A 17361-nucleotide genomic window follows, 5' to 3' on the forward strand; every position below is an offset into this window, starting at 1 on the left:
GTTATTGGTTTCTTACCAAACCATCATAACCATTAGATATTAGTTAACCACTGTTCCTATCAGTTATTAGTTAACCACAGTTCCTATCCGTTATTAGTTGCAACTAATAAAAATATAACACACTTTACCTTAGTATACCAATTTCTTTCTTTGCTGCAGGCTTGTTTCACTTTACCAAAAACTAGGCGCCGTTATGAAACAATGTTTGTTCAGATTCCACAAAAAACACTAAATAACACTAAATAAACTCTAAAAAATATCAAATATGAAATTCTCAAGTTATGAGTGACCAGTTTATAGTAAGAAATTGGTACGTTACTTTAAGATCAAAAGTGCTATGCGATGGAGAGAGAGAGGGAGAGAGAGAGAGAGAGAGCGAGAGAGAGAGATCTGAACGCCTCGCAGTTCTAAGATATAATGAATCTCTCTTCCTTACAGAAACTGGACAGGGCAGATGACACAAAACGTTTTTGGGCAATAACTCTTCCAGAAGCTTCGAAATCTTACACAACTTTCATACAAAAATGTATAACCTGCACGGGGCTTTGACAAAAGACATACACGTATGAGAATATATATGTATATATATATATATATATATATTAATAGGATAGACACTATATTTAAATAAATTATATATATATATATATTATATATTATTTATTAATATATATATGTATATATTATATACCTATATATATATTATATAGTAGCTATATATATATATATATTGTAATATATATAATAATTATATATATATATATATAATATACATATATATATATAGATATATACCTAGTTATAATGATATATATATATATATATATATATAATATATCTATATATTATTATATAATTATATATAATATTATATATATATAGGTATATATATATATATATAGATATATATATATATAATTATATTAATATAATTTTATAATATATATAATATATATAGATATATGTATATATATATATATATATATATATATACATATATATATATATAATATAAATATATATATATAAGATATATATGTATATATATAATATATATATATATATATATAATATATATATATATATATATATATATATGACCTGATTGCGGTCATTTGTCAGTTTGCGATACGAAGGATAAAACAGGAGAGAGATAAGTTCACATGCATGCAACGGAGGTCATGCAAAAGTAATAATCGAGGAACGTTTAACACACAGGTGCATTCTTCTTAGCTACATAGGTGGCCTTTAACTGTAAATATTACGTTAACTATGCTAGTGCACAAATGGACAGCAGGTTAGACTGTTATTGACACTCATGGTGACACACGTCTTTGTGTGGCGGCCGACGGGAAAAGGACTGCAGCACTGGGCAATTGTGTCGACCCAATCTGTACTGTGTGGGACCCGCTAATGAACTGATTTCACCGATGGTGCAGTCTCTGTTTCAAATACCCCCTTCACACAGCATCGTTAATGCAAGAAGCTGATTGGCTATTCTGGCTCCTTAGACACAAGGGGCCAATCACAAAGGGATAAAGAGATGCGTGGCATTCTTTGAACTGCCAAAGCCACGCCAACTTGTAACGTCTTTGGCGGTTGACTTGTTTTGTTACACACACTCAGTATCACTTATAACGGTTTCACGGACTTCAGACTATCACGGAAAAGTCATATTCAAAACTGTATTGAATCAGCTCATATATATATATATATATATATATATATATATATATATATATATATATATATATAGATATATATATACAGGCAGTCCCCGGGTTACGACGGGGGTTCCATTCTTGAGACGCGTCGTAACCCGAAAATCATCGTAAGCCGGAACGACACTTGGAAATATGCCTTAAACTAATAAAAAGTTAAAGAGACCTTACCTGTGTGACATGCAAGTATTGCATGATGTGTAGTGTGGTTATTTCAATGCCAAAGGATGGTTCTTGAAGGTATATAATCTTTACTATACTCTTGTGACACTATAAATGCACATTCTTGAAGTACCAAGTCCTTAGTTGACTTTATATATACTAATACACTATGCAAATTCTTGAAGTACTAATCCTTAGGTTAGATTATACACTATACACTACGAAAATTCTTGAACTATCCTTAGGTACACTATGCAAATTTTTGAAGTAATCCTTTGGTAGTACATCCTGGAGTACACTAAAATCCCAGTCTGGTAGTTCTGGAAGGTAAAAGTATAACACAATTAGTACAAAATACTACACAAAGTCCTGAATGCAATATGTAAATAATAGATATCAAGAGTAAAAGAGTTAATGTATGTTAATTAATTCATTACTTTTAGTTTATAATTCCTTACTTTGAGTTATATCAAGAGTAAATTATATCAAGAGTAAAAGAGTTAATGTATGTGAATTAATTCCTTACTTTTAGTTTAAAGTTGTCGTGCTATGTATGTAACCCTGGACAAAGTTTTATGTGGCCCCATAGCCTACATCATTCAGGGGGTTCTGGGATTCTGGAATGTACAAAAAATAATTAGTATGTCAGTAAGTCCTCTATGCAGAGTAAGTTACATACAGTATATGCACCATACAGTGGTTTAATATCAGATATAACATGTATAAAACTTAGTTAATGTATGTTAGTTAATTCCTTACTTTTAGTTTAAAGTTGTCGTGCTATGTAACCCTGGACAAAGTCTTATGTGGCCCCATAGCCTACATCATTCAGGGGGTTCTGGGATTCTGGAATGTACAAAAAATAATTTTGTCAGTAAGTCCTCTATGCATAGTAAGTTACATACAGTAATATGCACCATACAGTGGTTTAATATCAGTGTAGTACTACTGTATGCATGTTGTAATTGAATTTGGCATGGTGTAATGAAGTTGGTCTACACCCTCTGTTCAGCAGGGAGTGGGTTTAGATTTTACCAAAAACTTGCAAAGTTTCCAGTTATCCCATGAGAGAGACCTTGATCACTTATCCCATGTGAGAGATCTTGGTCACTTTTTTTTTAAATAGTATAAAACTTAGTTACTAATGTATGTTAATTACTATGTATAATTCCTTACTTTTAGTACTGTAGTTTAAAGTTGTCGTGCTATGTATGTAACCCTGGACAAAGTTTTATGTGGCCCCATAGCCTACATCATTCAGGGGGTTCTGGGATTCTGGAATGTACAAAAAAATTATCTAAGTTAAGTCATGTATGCTAGTAAGTTACATACAGTATGTATAGTAACCATACATACAGTGGTTTATAACATGTAATCAAACTTGGTTGGAAATTCCTAATAAAAAACGTTATATACGTATGTACATACTGTATGTAAAAACCTTACTTTTCATCCTCTGTTACACTACTACATGTTACATTTGATACGTATACTTTCCTGAAGGGTTTTTTCCATCCAAAAATGGTGCTTCTACTTGTAGTTATCCCTTGATGACACTTGTAATGTGTAGTACAACCTCTACTCGCGGTAAATTCACCACCAGCACTGCCTTCTCCAAACTTTTTCACTACTGCCTCATGCAGCGCTCTAGCCTTCTCCTGGATCACACTTAAGCTCACCGGAACACGTCGCTGGTTCTGGTCCTCCAGCCATATCATGAGCAATTTATCCATTTCAACAATGCTCTGGCTACGTTGCTTCTCGTTAATCACTGTTGACTTCATCGATGCAGCATCCTTAACGTGCTTCAGAATACGTTCCTTGTCCTTGACTATGGTTACCACGGTCGTCCTGCTCAACCCTAAAGCACGACCTATCTCGGTGTTAGTTTGTCCCTTCTCCGAACGGTTTACCACGTCATATTTTACCACCATGGTGATGACCTTCCTCTTCTTGGATGAACTATCATCGGAGAAAGTTTCGGAGCCATAGTAAATGCGCGAAAAAAGCAATGAATATCAGCAACGGATCAGCACACAACCTAGTGAAATGCAGGCAAGCACACGATTGAGGTGGCGTTGTTTGGTATTGTTACGCTTAGCGTCCTCGACCGTTCGAGGTCGTTGTTCGGTCAATTTACCATACAGTTTAATAGCGTTAATTAATTTATGCGCCTCCGCTCAGAAACTAGTTCTGCGTATGAGGTATTGTTAAAAAGCATAAAAAAACGTCGTAACCTTGGAATTTGTGTTGTAATCTAACAAGAAACTTAGTTTTTTTAATTATGTACTGGAAACAAGCAATGATTTTTTCATTATTTGCGCTTTTGGACTGTTTCAAACTGCGCATCCCAGGCTAGTGTATTCATTCGCTCGGAAACTAGTTCCGCATATGAGGCGTCACTAAAAAAATTTAAAAAATATGACATAAAAAGTGCCGAAAATCATCATAACCTCAAAATTTTTGTTGTAATGTAACCAAAAACTTATATTTATTATATACTGTGCTAAACTATAAAGGATTTTTATTATAGCATGTGTTTTTTAAAAGCGTCGTTAACTCGGAGCGTCGGAAGCATCAGCGTCGTAACCTCGGAACAAGCGTCGTAACCCAGGACGGATTTTTCCATTAAGAAAAAGTGTTGTAACCTCGGAATGTCATAAGCCGGAACCGTCGTAACCCGGGGACCGCCTGTAGTTGCTGATTATCTATCTCGTTGCGAATAGTTGGATTCAACACCGTGATAAAAAATCTCTGGGGGGAGGTATATTATATATTGTTACTTTCAAAATGCATATATCTCCTCTGTGACTGTATCAAATGTTAGAATTGAATTTTGCAACATTTTTCCAGATTCCTAGAAAGCTTAGAGATAGGATGTTTTAAATGTGTGTTCAGATTTTGCATAACATATTGTAAAAGAATATATATATAACGTAGAACGTAAAAAGAGAGAGATTTTCTTTGTCCGTTCGAAACTATGATTGTTCCCCTATTATATCAACACTTTGAGATTAGAGGATCTCCGAGATCCGTTTGCTTTCCTAATCTGTCAACACGTTTGATAAGCGAGCTCAAATCTTCAATGTGTTTTGGGAATCTGTCATCAAATGAGATAAGGCCTTCTGCTTCGGTCAATCGAGACGAATACGTGTCTTTTTTTTTTAACAGACTGGTCTCATACGTGTATGTCTTTGTCAAAGCCACGTGCAGGTTACACATTTTTGTATGAAAATTGTGTAAATTTTTGAAGCTTCTGGAAGAGTTATTGCCCAAAAACGTTTTGTGTCATCTGCCCTGTCCAGTTTCCGTAAGGAAGAGAGATTCATTATATCTTAGAACTGCGAGGCGTTCAGATCTCTCTCTCGCTCTCTCTCTCTCTCCATCGCATAGCACTTTTGATCTTAAAGTAACGTAACAATTTCGTACTATAAACTGGTCACTCATAACTTGAGAATTTCACATTTGATATTTCTTAGAGTTTATTAAGTGTTATTTAGTGTTTTTTGTGGAATCCGAACAAACATTGTTTCGTAACGGCGCCTGGTTTTTGGTAAAGTGAAACAAGCCTGCAGCAAAGAAAGAAGTTGGTATACTAAGGTAAAGTGTGTTATATTTTTATTAGTTGCAACTAATAACGGATAGGAACTGTGGTTAACTAATAACTGATAGGAACAGTGGTTAACTAATATCTAATGGTTATGATGGTTTGGTAAGAAACTAATAACTGATAGGAACAGTGGTTAACTAATAACTAATAACAGATGGTTACGAAGGTTTGGTAAAAACTGATGGTTACAATATTTTGAGTGAAAAGATTTACACTTTTACACATTGCAAATTTTTGTGTTTTGTGTTTGTTTCATTTTTTTGTGTATCTGTTCATTTTCTTATTGAAGTGTGCCTTTTTATTTTAATTTTTTCATTTACATTCACAATTTAATTGAGTTAGTTATTTTCATTGCTTAATCATTGCACATTTAATTAAATTTAACACTTGTGAATTAATTTGCATTTACTTAGAATTCTTTTCAAGTTTTATTATTGTTTAGCACTTGTGAATTAATTTCAAATTTTCAATTATTGCCTAACACTTTTCAATTTCAATTGAATTAATTTTCTTGAATTTTTTGATAAATTAATTTTTATTAAATTTTACTTATTTGATTCAAGAATTAATTAAACTTTACTTTGTTTTCAAGTAACAGTAATTTTCCCTGATATTGTGAGTTTTACTTATAAATTTTGAGTTTCATAATGAATTTTTGTATTTAAAATTTTTATAAGTATTTAATTTCTAACCAGTATATTTGCATTTGATTATATTTATGTTAGGTAGAATCATAGAGTGAAGTACTTAGACTTCTGAAATCAGGGAAATACTTAGACTTTTAAAGTTGTTGATGGAGTGATGCCCTTTGATTAATTTAATTACTTACAAGATTACCTCACACCTGTTTTGATGAACTTAGTCTGATTTTCTGCAATACTGGTAAGTTGATAAGGGATCACTGTTGCCTTTAGAGTATTCAGTCGCTTAATACCTGTGATGAGGGTTCAGGTGTCTGGCTTTTGTGAGGTAACAATAAATGAATGGTAAGCGTAGCAACCACATATATATATATGTATATATAAATATATATATATATATATATATATATATATATATATATATATATATAGATATAGATATATATGTATATATACACGTATTATACGTGTATATATACATCTCTCTCTCTCTCTCTCTCTCTCTCTCTCTCTCTCTCTATATATATATATATATATATATATATATATTGTATATATATATATATATATATATATATATATATATATGTATATATATACATTTTTTAGTAATGTACATTAAGTATAACGAAATTGATATAAATCGTTCAAATCCCTATGTGCGAAGTTCGTGATCATCATATCCTACGAATAGGTAATGTCCAGAGTTTCAAAAATATATCTTTGGAGCTCACGTTTCATAGACAATGAGACTTCCAATATTATATATACCTGCATCTCTGCAAAACTCGTAAAGATCAAGTGGCAACCATAATTATGCGGACTAAGTATTCTATCTTCCCCGATCGCCAATCCATTATCATACATATGATTTCATTGTTTTATCCCGTTCGATACTTTATAGTGACCATATACAGCAGATGGCCTATAAATGAAAAAAACATGAGTGGCCGCAAATTGCGAGATTATATATCGATTATTTTTCCCAGAAAACTGCTATTTTCCAAAGAAAAAACTGAAGTTGAAATTTGTGAAACTCAGGACGACAATGAATTGGTGGATTCATATGATTACATATTAAAAGTCTTTTTTTTCCTGAAGATTACTCATCTTCAGACGAAGCTGATGATGAAAAAAAAAGTGAAAATGAGCAAGACAATAGTGTTATATGTGACACACAGCCTCAAAATGTTAATAATGATGACGAGGAACAGTGCATGATTATATCGTCAGATAGTGATGAACACACCAATGCAGACAATAGTGTTGTGTTATAATATCTGACACACAGCCTCAAAATGTTAATAATGATGCCGAGGAACAGTGCATAATTATATGGTCAAATAGTGACGAACACATCGATTCAGATATTACACATATCAGTGAAACATTGTTCACAATTAGAAAATTAAATAATTTTATTTACCGAGTAAGGTGAGAATTTCGTTATCTTTGTTTTCGTATAGAAGGCCAAAAGTAAACAAGCATCGCTTGAAAAACGTAACTTAGCGCTTGCGGAAACTTTATGCGGATACAACGGTAACACTGGGTTACGGGCCTAATTCGACTGTGTAACATCGTTCGGGGCGGGGTAGGCGTTTAACAGGAGTCTGCTAAGGAATCTTTAATTTCCTCAGGAGTGGCGTATTGAATTCCTCCATAATTTATCGTAGCGTAGTTGTTCCTGGTGTGAAGTTAAAAAAATTCTTTTATCATGCGAATAGACTGCAGTTGGCGCCTGAGATTTCCATTAATTGTTGTCACTTCGTTGGTTAAGTTAAAAAAAACCCTGGGCTTCTGCAAGGTAACGCTTGAACTTTTACTGTATTATTGCTAATGTTGTATATTTGTTCTAGGGATTTTCGAATTTTTGCTGCGTGCTTAGTCTCGTAAAAGTCTTTCGCAGTCACTATAACTATTTCTGTGGGCTTTTACCCATATTTTGACATGAGTAAACGCCCAAAATGTACAAGATTTGGAGAAAGTTATGGACCACTCTAGAGCATTCTTTCCCATGATGCTTTTGGTAAAAGTTTGATTTTGACTTCCTATTTTAACGGTAAAGCTTCACGCTAGGTAAAGCTAATCTCTTTAGCATCAGGTATGTAGGAAGTATTTTTTCCTGCTAACTTTAGTTTTAAGTAATTTTTTATTTACTTTTTAATTTTTGTAATGTTTTTCTTAATTTGTCATAAATTTTGTTGTAGTAAATTTATTTTAAATTTCCATATGTTTTTTAACAGTTGATACACCGTATCCTCCACCCCTTCAGGGGTGGCACCCTTGTACGGGTGGGGGAGCCCCCATATTCTGCATAGTAAGTCGTATGACCTACTATGCAGGTTCTTGGGTGGTTTTGCACATGCCAACTAATCGGACTTTCTTTCAGGTGGTAAGTATATACTTAATTTAATTTATTGCGTAGTTTCTTGTAAATACAAGTAAGTAGTAAGTTGTTTAAATGTGGTTAGTTACCTCTGAGGTATGAGGAAATTAAGAATGTTTATGCCATCAAACGGCAATATTCAGCATTAAAACCAATTAAATTTATGCTACAGGTCTGGATCTGGGTGTTTTAGCTTCAGAATTTTACCTTCTGAAAATGGAGTGTTTGTGGTTAAGTCACAAAAGTTTTGGTCAATATTCGTAAAGGTTTTGCCCGAATTTGAATATTTAAGTGTAAAGTTACTGTTAGACTTAACAGAATTTTCAGAGGATTCGAACTAAATAGTTCCTTTCTCGCAACCGAAACTTTCTGCTTATAGGGGTTATAGGAAGAAACTAAATGTAATGTCATTTACGATGGTTCTAGGGCAACTGATACTAGGACAACTCTTTCCCGAAAAACTCGTATGGGACAACTCGTGCCCGAACAGTTATTTAGGACAACTGATATATAGGACAACTCATAACAGGTATAAATATTTTTACCTTTAAAAGTAACCCACTTTAAAATTTGACAAAGTAAATACAGATTTTTAGTCTATAGGCGTAACAGTATTCGATTAACTACTGTCTAGCATTCTTTGAACTTTGTAAGTTCATGTTAGCTACTGTTCGTCTAGCAAACGACTCTCAAACGGTAGTCATAGTTTTTTCAAGAAATTGATTTATTTTATATTTTGTACTTGTCAAGTCAGTTGGTTTTGGACTTGTTAACTTTTCAAACTATTTAAAATGTTTACCCCTCACAATGCCATATATAAAATCTTGGAGAGGAGCTAATAAGCTTGTGGATGATAACTACGTATCTATTTTCAGACAGAATGCAGATGAATCAAGATAAGGATGGCTATGTGAAGTAAAGATTTGCAGAGCGCGAGTTCAGACGATGGTCAAGGACCCTTTAGAAGGCATCTTCAACAGGGGAGCAATTTCACAGCCTTCAAGTGAATAAAGTGGAATAGAGAATTATCTTTGTTCTATAAAAGTTAAAGCCGTGTCATCACAAGAGACCGCGAGAATTGTGATTAACAGGGTAAGGATCACCCATTCCAAAAGAATGAGATGGATTTGATATCCTGCTTTTGTACGTAAATTTGAATCGGGAACCATTTTTGCAGTATGATACTGGCGTATTAGATGAATAAAGAATGCCAATTTCCGCCTCATCAACAGGACTGGATGATCTTGTTGAAACTCGTGACTGTACCGGCGATGGTACATTTTAAGCTAGTCCACAAATATATATTGCCGGTTATATACAATCGGCATTTAAATGGGTAATTGGAATGTTCTTAGTGATTTCTCATTGTTACCCAACGAGCGGCAACTAATTATCGGTTGTTTTCTCAGTTGTTTTCGCCCTGATATTCAGCCTAAAAGGTAATATGATGGAAGCCGAAAAAGGTCCCATGAATAGCCTTTTTTCAAGGTTTAACCGACAGAGGTAACTGGTTTTATTTTTAACTTGTCTCAAAACTTCCACCGAAAACTTGTCGAGCTACGTCATAAAGTCCAATATAATACAGATGAAATATTTCGTCTACTGAAGTGTTTTACAGCACTTGCTTTTTTACCAGTGAGTGATGTCATTGCTGTCCGAAGAAGATAGTTTTCCCACAAGAATTTGAGTCTCATTTTGAAGTGACTTGTATAGGACCCGGAAGAGGAAGGGGCGCTAGAAGACTACGTCTGGCTTCAGTATTTCTAATTGAAATGTGGAATATTTCAGGGCTTCAACTGGCATGAATAGAAGTAATAATTGTCTTGGTTTTCATAAAATGCCTTACAAAATTCAATTTCATGCCAACATCCGAATATCTGGAAATCAGTGAATACACTAAAGTTGGAGTCGAGTTTGACACAGAAAAATAAAATTGATTTGGAATTAGAGCGACAAGTAACTTCAAAAGAAGTTTACAAAGATTGCAACAAGCGACCGATAACTTGACTTGGAAAATATGATCCTTGCAAGAAAAGGCCTTTATTAAAAGCTATGACATATAATCTCCCCTTAAAAGCTGACTATAATCTGCACTAAGTTTCAGTTTTAGTAAATTCTTTTTATATTGACAGTTTTAATGGTTTTATTTCTCAATGTTCCAACTAAAATGCTTTTCTTTTAATGTTTATTCTCTAACTGTATTCTTCTTTCAAAATTAAATAGTTATGACTTTATACCGGTTATGAGCTGTCCTATATATATGTTGTCCTAGATATCAGTTGTCCAGGTATGAGTTGTCTAATAAGAGTTTTCCGGGAGTTGCCCTGGTATGTTACCCTGGCATGACTTACGATAATAAGGCTTGCTTACCCAATTACTAATTTCTTGAAAATCATCAAAACGATGCAATATTTTCCCCATACTGTGATTATGTTCAGAGTAATGGATTTCTGCTGTTAATGGATGGAATTAAGTTTCATGTAGTTTGTCAGTAACTCATACTAGGAACTTTCATCTCCTATTAACAGACAGCAGGAAAGCGAAAACATTTTTTTTAAGTGAAAGTGAAAATTTTAAGTAGAGGAAATTTTTTGCAAAGAATAATTGGGATATCTGATACTTTGAGTGGGGTTTAAGTTAAGTTTGTCACGTATGTTGGTTAGTTTTGATACTATTGGGTTACTCGTAGCATAAGCAGTGTACGTGTATTGATGCTATCCGCCAATATTTTGAGTTTACATATTAATCTGAATACAGGCAATGAGTTTGTTATTCTATGGACACAGGCAATGAGTTCGTTACCCAGTGAACACAATGAGTTCGTTACCCAATGTTACTCGTGAACACTGGCAATAGTTTTGTGATGTTACCACGAATATTGTCAATAGGTTTGTGAGCGCCTCAGTGGCGTGAGGAGTTGAGGTTTATTTCTGGCGATAGAAGTTCACTCTCGGAAGTCACGTAAAGTCGTTGGTCCCGTTGCTAAATAACCACTGCTTCCATGCAACGTAAAAACACCATACTGACAAAAAATAGTTTTGTGATGCCATCCATGAACGTGGGCAATGAATTTATTTATCTCTTATGAATCCAGTCAAATGCGTGTTAGGCTATCCGTGAACACAGAAAGTGAGTAAATGGTACTATTGGCACAATATGATGCTGTCCGTGATCACAAGGCAGCGAGGCATTCATACTATCCTTGAATAAGGACAGTACTTTGTGGAGCTGGTCAAAACATAAGCGGAAACTGTGATGGTTCCTTGAATAATGCGTTGTGGAACTATTCATGAGACAGGCAGAGTTTGGGATGCTATCCATAAATCAAGGAATGAGTTTCTGAAGGTATCCATCAACAAGGCTTTGAGTATGTTAATTAACATAATGAGGTTGTGAAGGTATTATCATATGAGTTGGATGCAATTGTTGGTACCCATTAATTTAGTGATTGCAATGCTGTAATGAACGTCAGTGTCCGCCAAGCTGTCCGTGGCAATCAGGTGTTTGATAGTATTTGCTTATAATACCTAAAATGTTTAAAAGGTCATCAGTCCGTTAATGCATGTACCAATGAAATTTTTAAATACAGTATACCAGGGTAGGCGCTGTTGATCTCGTTGATTATGACTGGTGGTAAAACTGGTCTATGATGCAACAAAAGCTCACTTTACAGAACTTTGATGCTTTATTTTAAGGTTCAGTGGTTTCTTTAACTTCTACTTGAATTCTTGGAAAATCAAAGGTATTTTTTTTAAGAATACCACTTTGATCATATAATACGAATTATTTCAGTATTGATATTGGCGATTTAAGAGTTATTTTAATTTTGATATTGGCGATTTGAGTTATTTTAATTTTAATATTGGGGATTTTCAGAATTGTTCATTTTTTTTAAAGTATTAATATGCAAATTTTGTTTGAGTGGTTCCTACGTGTATTGAACAAATTTTCACTTTACATGGCGTCAGAAGCAGAGTAGCATTGTAAAGTATAAATGTTTATTGTACAGCCCTATCGCATAATTACGGCATGAACTGTACGAGACAATCTTACTCCAGATGGTTGCTAGTTTTCAGTGGGGAATAACCTTTTTTGGACATTGAATGGAGAAATGTAACTCATGGTTTTTATAAGCTAAATTAACCTTCAGGAAAACGATATAATATCGATTGCAAGAAATATTAGAATTAACGTTCTCCTTACGGAGATGCCGAGTAATTGCCGTAAGAACATTTTCTGCTGCCGTTATTATTCTGTTGAAGGTCACAACTTGTCAGAGGAACCCGAATTTAAGAAAATGTGCAGCCACAGGGCGGGTTTGCGAACCTTTCAGTGTTAGGCTGACATTTCTAGGGACTCAAGATGCCGGTGAGATAGATGTAAGCTTCTATTCATGCAATTTCTATGATGTCCATGCTGCGTATTTAATTAAAATCCTGATATGTTTGTAGTTTAGATTCCTAGGATATTCTGCATTCGTAAACCTACCACTTGCCTCTGTATTATAATTTTTATTAATAAATAGAATGGGTCTTTAATTTTCAGTCCTTGAATGCTCCCTCGGTATTTTTATAGGGGAAAACAAAGTATATGGAGTCTGGCTTATCCATAAAATTATAGATGCTGAAGGTAAAAACTACTTAGTTAATCTAGAAATATACCAGACTATTTAACAGTATTCACGTGTAAGTGAATACACATGTGAAAGGCCTATATCAAATTTTAAACGTAAAGCAATTAATGTAAGCCACCCTCATGGAATTGTTGGAAATTCCATTTGTTCAACACTTATAGCGGAAATGTGTTTCGGGTATTGGTTGAGACGACTCAAATGCCCTTGGCTAATTTGTGGGACAACGAGCTGAAATCTGACTCTATACTAATGAATAAATATATAGTAGCAAGAGCACCGTTAAATGTATTGAGAGAAAAAAATGTAAATTACGTAATTAAATCATTAGAACAATTGTAATTAGAAGGTAAACGTGCATATCAAATTGTTTCATGGAGCTAATAAAAAGAAATGAGCTACACTTCCATGGACAAAGGTCATGAGCTACCTGGCTAAATATAGGATTTAACGCAGGTGAAATGAAAATTTTAAGTTATACATGATAAAAAAAATCTGAAATATTGAAGTTAAGGTATATCGTTAAATATAGGATTTAACGCAGGGGAAAAATTAAAGTTATAGACTAGAAAAATTCTGGAATACTGCAGTTGGATTCTTGCCAAAGTATTGCGCGATGTTTTTAATGAAGGGTAGGGGTGGTAGGTGGTGGTGGGGGGGGGGGGGGGGGAGGGGGGTGGTGGGGGGTAGGGGGGAGTCGTTTGGCAGGGGGGGGAGCTACAACTCTGAGATGAAAAACTCTATTTTACCATTTACTTTTACCAAATACAATTATTTATTCTAACAATTTCCGTTTAATACCAAACTTTGATTCTGAATAACCACTTAGGTCCCAGCACTTTGCTTTTTGCTTAAATTTCCTAATCCATTCAATTTAATACATCACTAGTATAGGGTAATGGCCATTTATTTTCGCAACTATTCATGAAACCCCCGTTGATTAGTAGTGCCGTCAGTGCACCTCATGCGGTGCACTGTAGGTATTACTTAAGGCTATTTGCAGCGTCCCGCCGCCCTCTAGCTACTACCTCTGTCACTCCTTTTACTGTACCTTCGTTCGTATTCTCTTGTATTTTTCTTTCCACCCTTTCCCAGCAATTGTTTCATAGTGCAACTGCTTTGAGGTTTTCTTCCTGTTACACCTTTCAGACCTTTCTACTCTCAATTTTCCCTTTCAGCGCTGAATGACTTCATAGGTCCCAGCGCGTGGCCTGAGGCTTAATTGCTGTATTCTATTCTATTCATGAAACCAATTTAAAGACTAATAATTCTCAGGACTGGTTGGTTAGGATAGTAACGATTACAGAGACTATTGGCTTAGTGATTATGTGAATTTGACACCGAACAGGAGATAAATGAGCAAAATAGTCGAACTTGGTAATCAAAGACGTTTGGAGGATTTTAACATGACTGCCGTTAGATGTGGAATGCTTCTTGTGAAAGTATCATATTTGTGTTAATGGGGCTCTTTAATTGCTATCTTTTCTGCTTATTACGGAAATGAAAGGTGTAAACTACTGAAGGAATGTGTAAATTATTGAATTAAGTAAAATACAGTTTATAAAAACTTATTGGTACACAGGCCCCGTGTTTTACAAATGAACATTCAATGCGGTTTTTAATAAACTGGTGGCTCTAGAACAGAATGGTTGTGGTAAAACATTATTACCTTTTCAATACTTTTAGATAATTGTAAAGAAACGGATCTGAGAAACTGGTATCAGGCACGAACGATAAGCATTATAGAGAAAAAAAGTAACTCTTAAAATTATGGAAATTACTTACCAGGATGATTGTCTTTGTGGCGTTTATATTTTTTCCAAATAAACTCAAGGGTTTCTTTACGAAGACATATCTCAGGAAGCTAAGTCTGTTTTTACGCAAATCGTGCCGTCTTGTAATGTGGGCGTGCTACAGATTATTTGATTTTTTATTGTAGATTTATTGACAGTACTTTCCATCATATGGGGTGTATTTAGGAAGTTAATATACCAACCATACAAATAATACATTCCATTCGAAGTAATTGCATACTAAAACAAATAATATGCTCCAGTGAAAGTTGGGAAATTTTTTGAACAATTCTAGGACATACACCATTATTAAAAAAATAACATACTTGATAGATTACATTGTTAATTTGAGAATCTCTAAATGCTGATCATTGATTACATTGTAAAATATGAAGTTGCATCGTATGTTTACGTGGCTCACACGTAGTATACAAGATCTTCCTTCAGCATCAATATAGTACGCACTGCCAACAAGTACTTATAACCCAAAAGTAGCCTCACTGTAAAAGCGTCCACTTTAGACAAAGCTTTATAATTGTGTACACAGTATTTGTATTTTCTGAAACAGACAAATAGTGTCTGCTACTTGCACTGCCATTGTTTATGATTCTTTGAATTTCAGCTGTTTCCCATTCTGTTCATGATTCTGTTCATACCCAACAACTTTGTTTGTAGCTTCTTTAGCCAAGATATTAACCATTTCATTTAAATGAATACCTACATGCGAGGGTATCCAGAAAAACTTGACAACATAGTCCAGCTTTTCTATCGCATATACTAATACTTTACATTCATTATCAAATAAATGTTACAGGACTTGAACTATTGAGGGCAAATAAAGCACTTTGACAATCAACAAAAACAAACCCTTCACGAATTGCGTGTTATTCAGCAAAAGTAGTAGATGTCTTATCCTCAATTCTTTTAGACAAAATCCCAACTTGTGTGTCGTTCTCTTAAAATTCTCGTACAATGACCACCCCCAACCTTCACACAATGCATTGACAGGGCCATCACAGTACATATGGTGTTACATTTTGGCAAAGTACTAATTTTTTATAAAACCAACTGTTTTAACTCACAGGTGTTACATTCATTTTGTTTAAAGTCTAAAATACAAATATTAACATTTACTCGACATCATAACCACGGTTTAATAGACACCTTTTTCCAACTTGACACAATACTATAAAATGCCACATTTCAACATTAATTTGTACAGTTTCATAGAATAATATTACATTTAACACTGAAAACTCTATTATCGTGACTGAATTTTACTTCTCTCTTCATTTACCACCAGTCGCATATGCATTCATAAATTCTGCAACTCTGCAGAATTAACACTATATTAGAATATCATTAGCATAGATAATAACCTCAGTTCCCCTGGTAAAACTATACCTCGCAATTTTATCCAGTAAGATATTAAATAGAGTGGGACTGAGTAAACCACCTAGTGGAGTGCCTCATTCTATTAACTTTTCTTCCGACTCACAGCCAGCCCTGATAGCAAACCTTGGTACCCCGTCCAGTTAAGTAATTCTCAGTCCATCTCAATAGGGCACCCTTAATGCTTTTATTGACAAGTTCCTCCAAAGGCTCCTTTTACATCCACATCAGTATTACTTAAAGCTTTTATAACATATTCAGAAGTACTTTCCCCTTTTATGAAACCAAACATATTAGGTGATAATTGGTCCCCATTCACATTAAGTAGCCTATTAAGTACAAGTCTCTCCATTAGTTTGCGTAAGCAGGATGTGAGTGAAATAGCCCAACACTACACATTTCTTTTGGTATAGAAACAATTAGAGCAACTTTCCACTTTCTAACAAAGGGCTATCCTCCATCATAACTAAATTAATTATTCCGTACATTAGTCCATCCTCACCAGGGGCAGTGGAATTACCTTTTTTAATAGCACATGAAAGTTCATCCTTTGCAAATGGCAAACAAGTCTCATCAGTGACAGTTGCTTGTAGTGCAGCAAATTGATGTCTTTTATCTCACCTATTTTTCAAGGAAGTCTGAACATTGTTTGTCAGACCACTGAAACTTGCAGCCTCTGCCCATTTTCTGATTAACTCTTCTGCCTTACTCCAATAGAAGTCGCTCTGTTATCATTACAAACTCTTGTGATCTGTTCTTGCATACTCGCAATATCCTTTTTAAGCTCCCAGAGCTCCACACGAAGTGCTTGAATGACACAGTCAAGTATATCACAAATTTGGTCATGACTGTTCGGTATGATTGTTGACGATTTCAATTTGACTCCGCCTTGCTGCTTCTCTGAATTCCCAAATATTCACACTTGGTGTAATATCATCATTTACCTGCCTGTTCCATGATTCTTTTTTCTCATTCTTTCAATAAAAAGAGCTTTATCCTTATCACCACCACTAGATAATGAGAAGT

General features: G+C 34.4%; 1 long non-coding RNA gene across 1 annotated transcript; it reads right to left on the reverse strand.

The window, feature by feature from the left end:
• Positions 1 to 2421: 2421 nt before the first annotated feature.
• LOC135198388 (uncharacterized) lies at positions 2422 to 3421 on the reverse strand. The gene is made up of 3 exons (XR_010310787.1): positions 3060 to 3421; positions 2643 to 2729; positions 2422 to 2500 (listed from the first exon to the last, which is right to left on the reverse strand). It is a non-coding gene; the product is annotated as an uncharacterized LOC135198388 (long non-coding RNA).
• Between the last annotated feature and the right edge of the window lie 13940 nt (positions 3422 to 17361).

Source organism: Macrobrachium nipponense, chromosome 22 (genome assembly GCF_015104395.2).
Source record: "Macrobrachium nipponense isolate FS-2020 chromosome 22, ASM1510439v2, whole genome shotgun sequence".
NCBI classification, from domain to species: Eukaryota; Metazoa; Arthropoda; class Malacostraca; order Decapoda; family Palaemonidae; genus Macrobrachium; species Macrobrachium nipponense.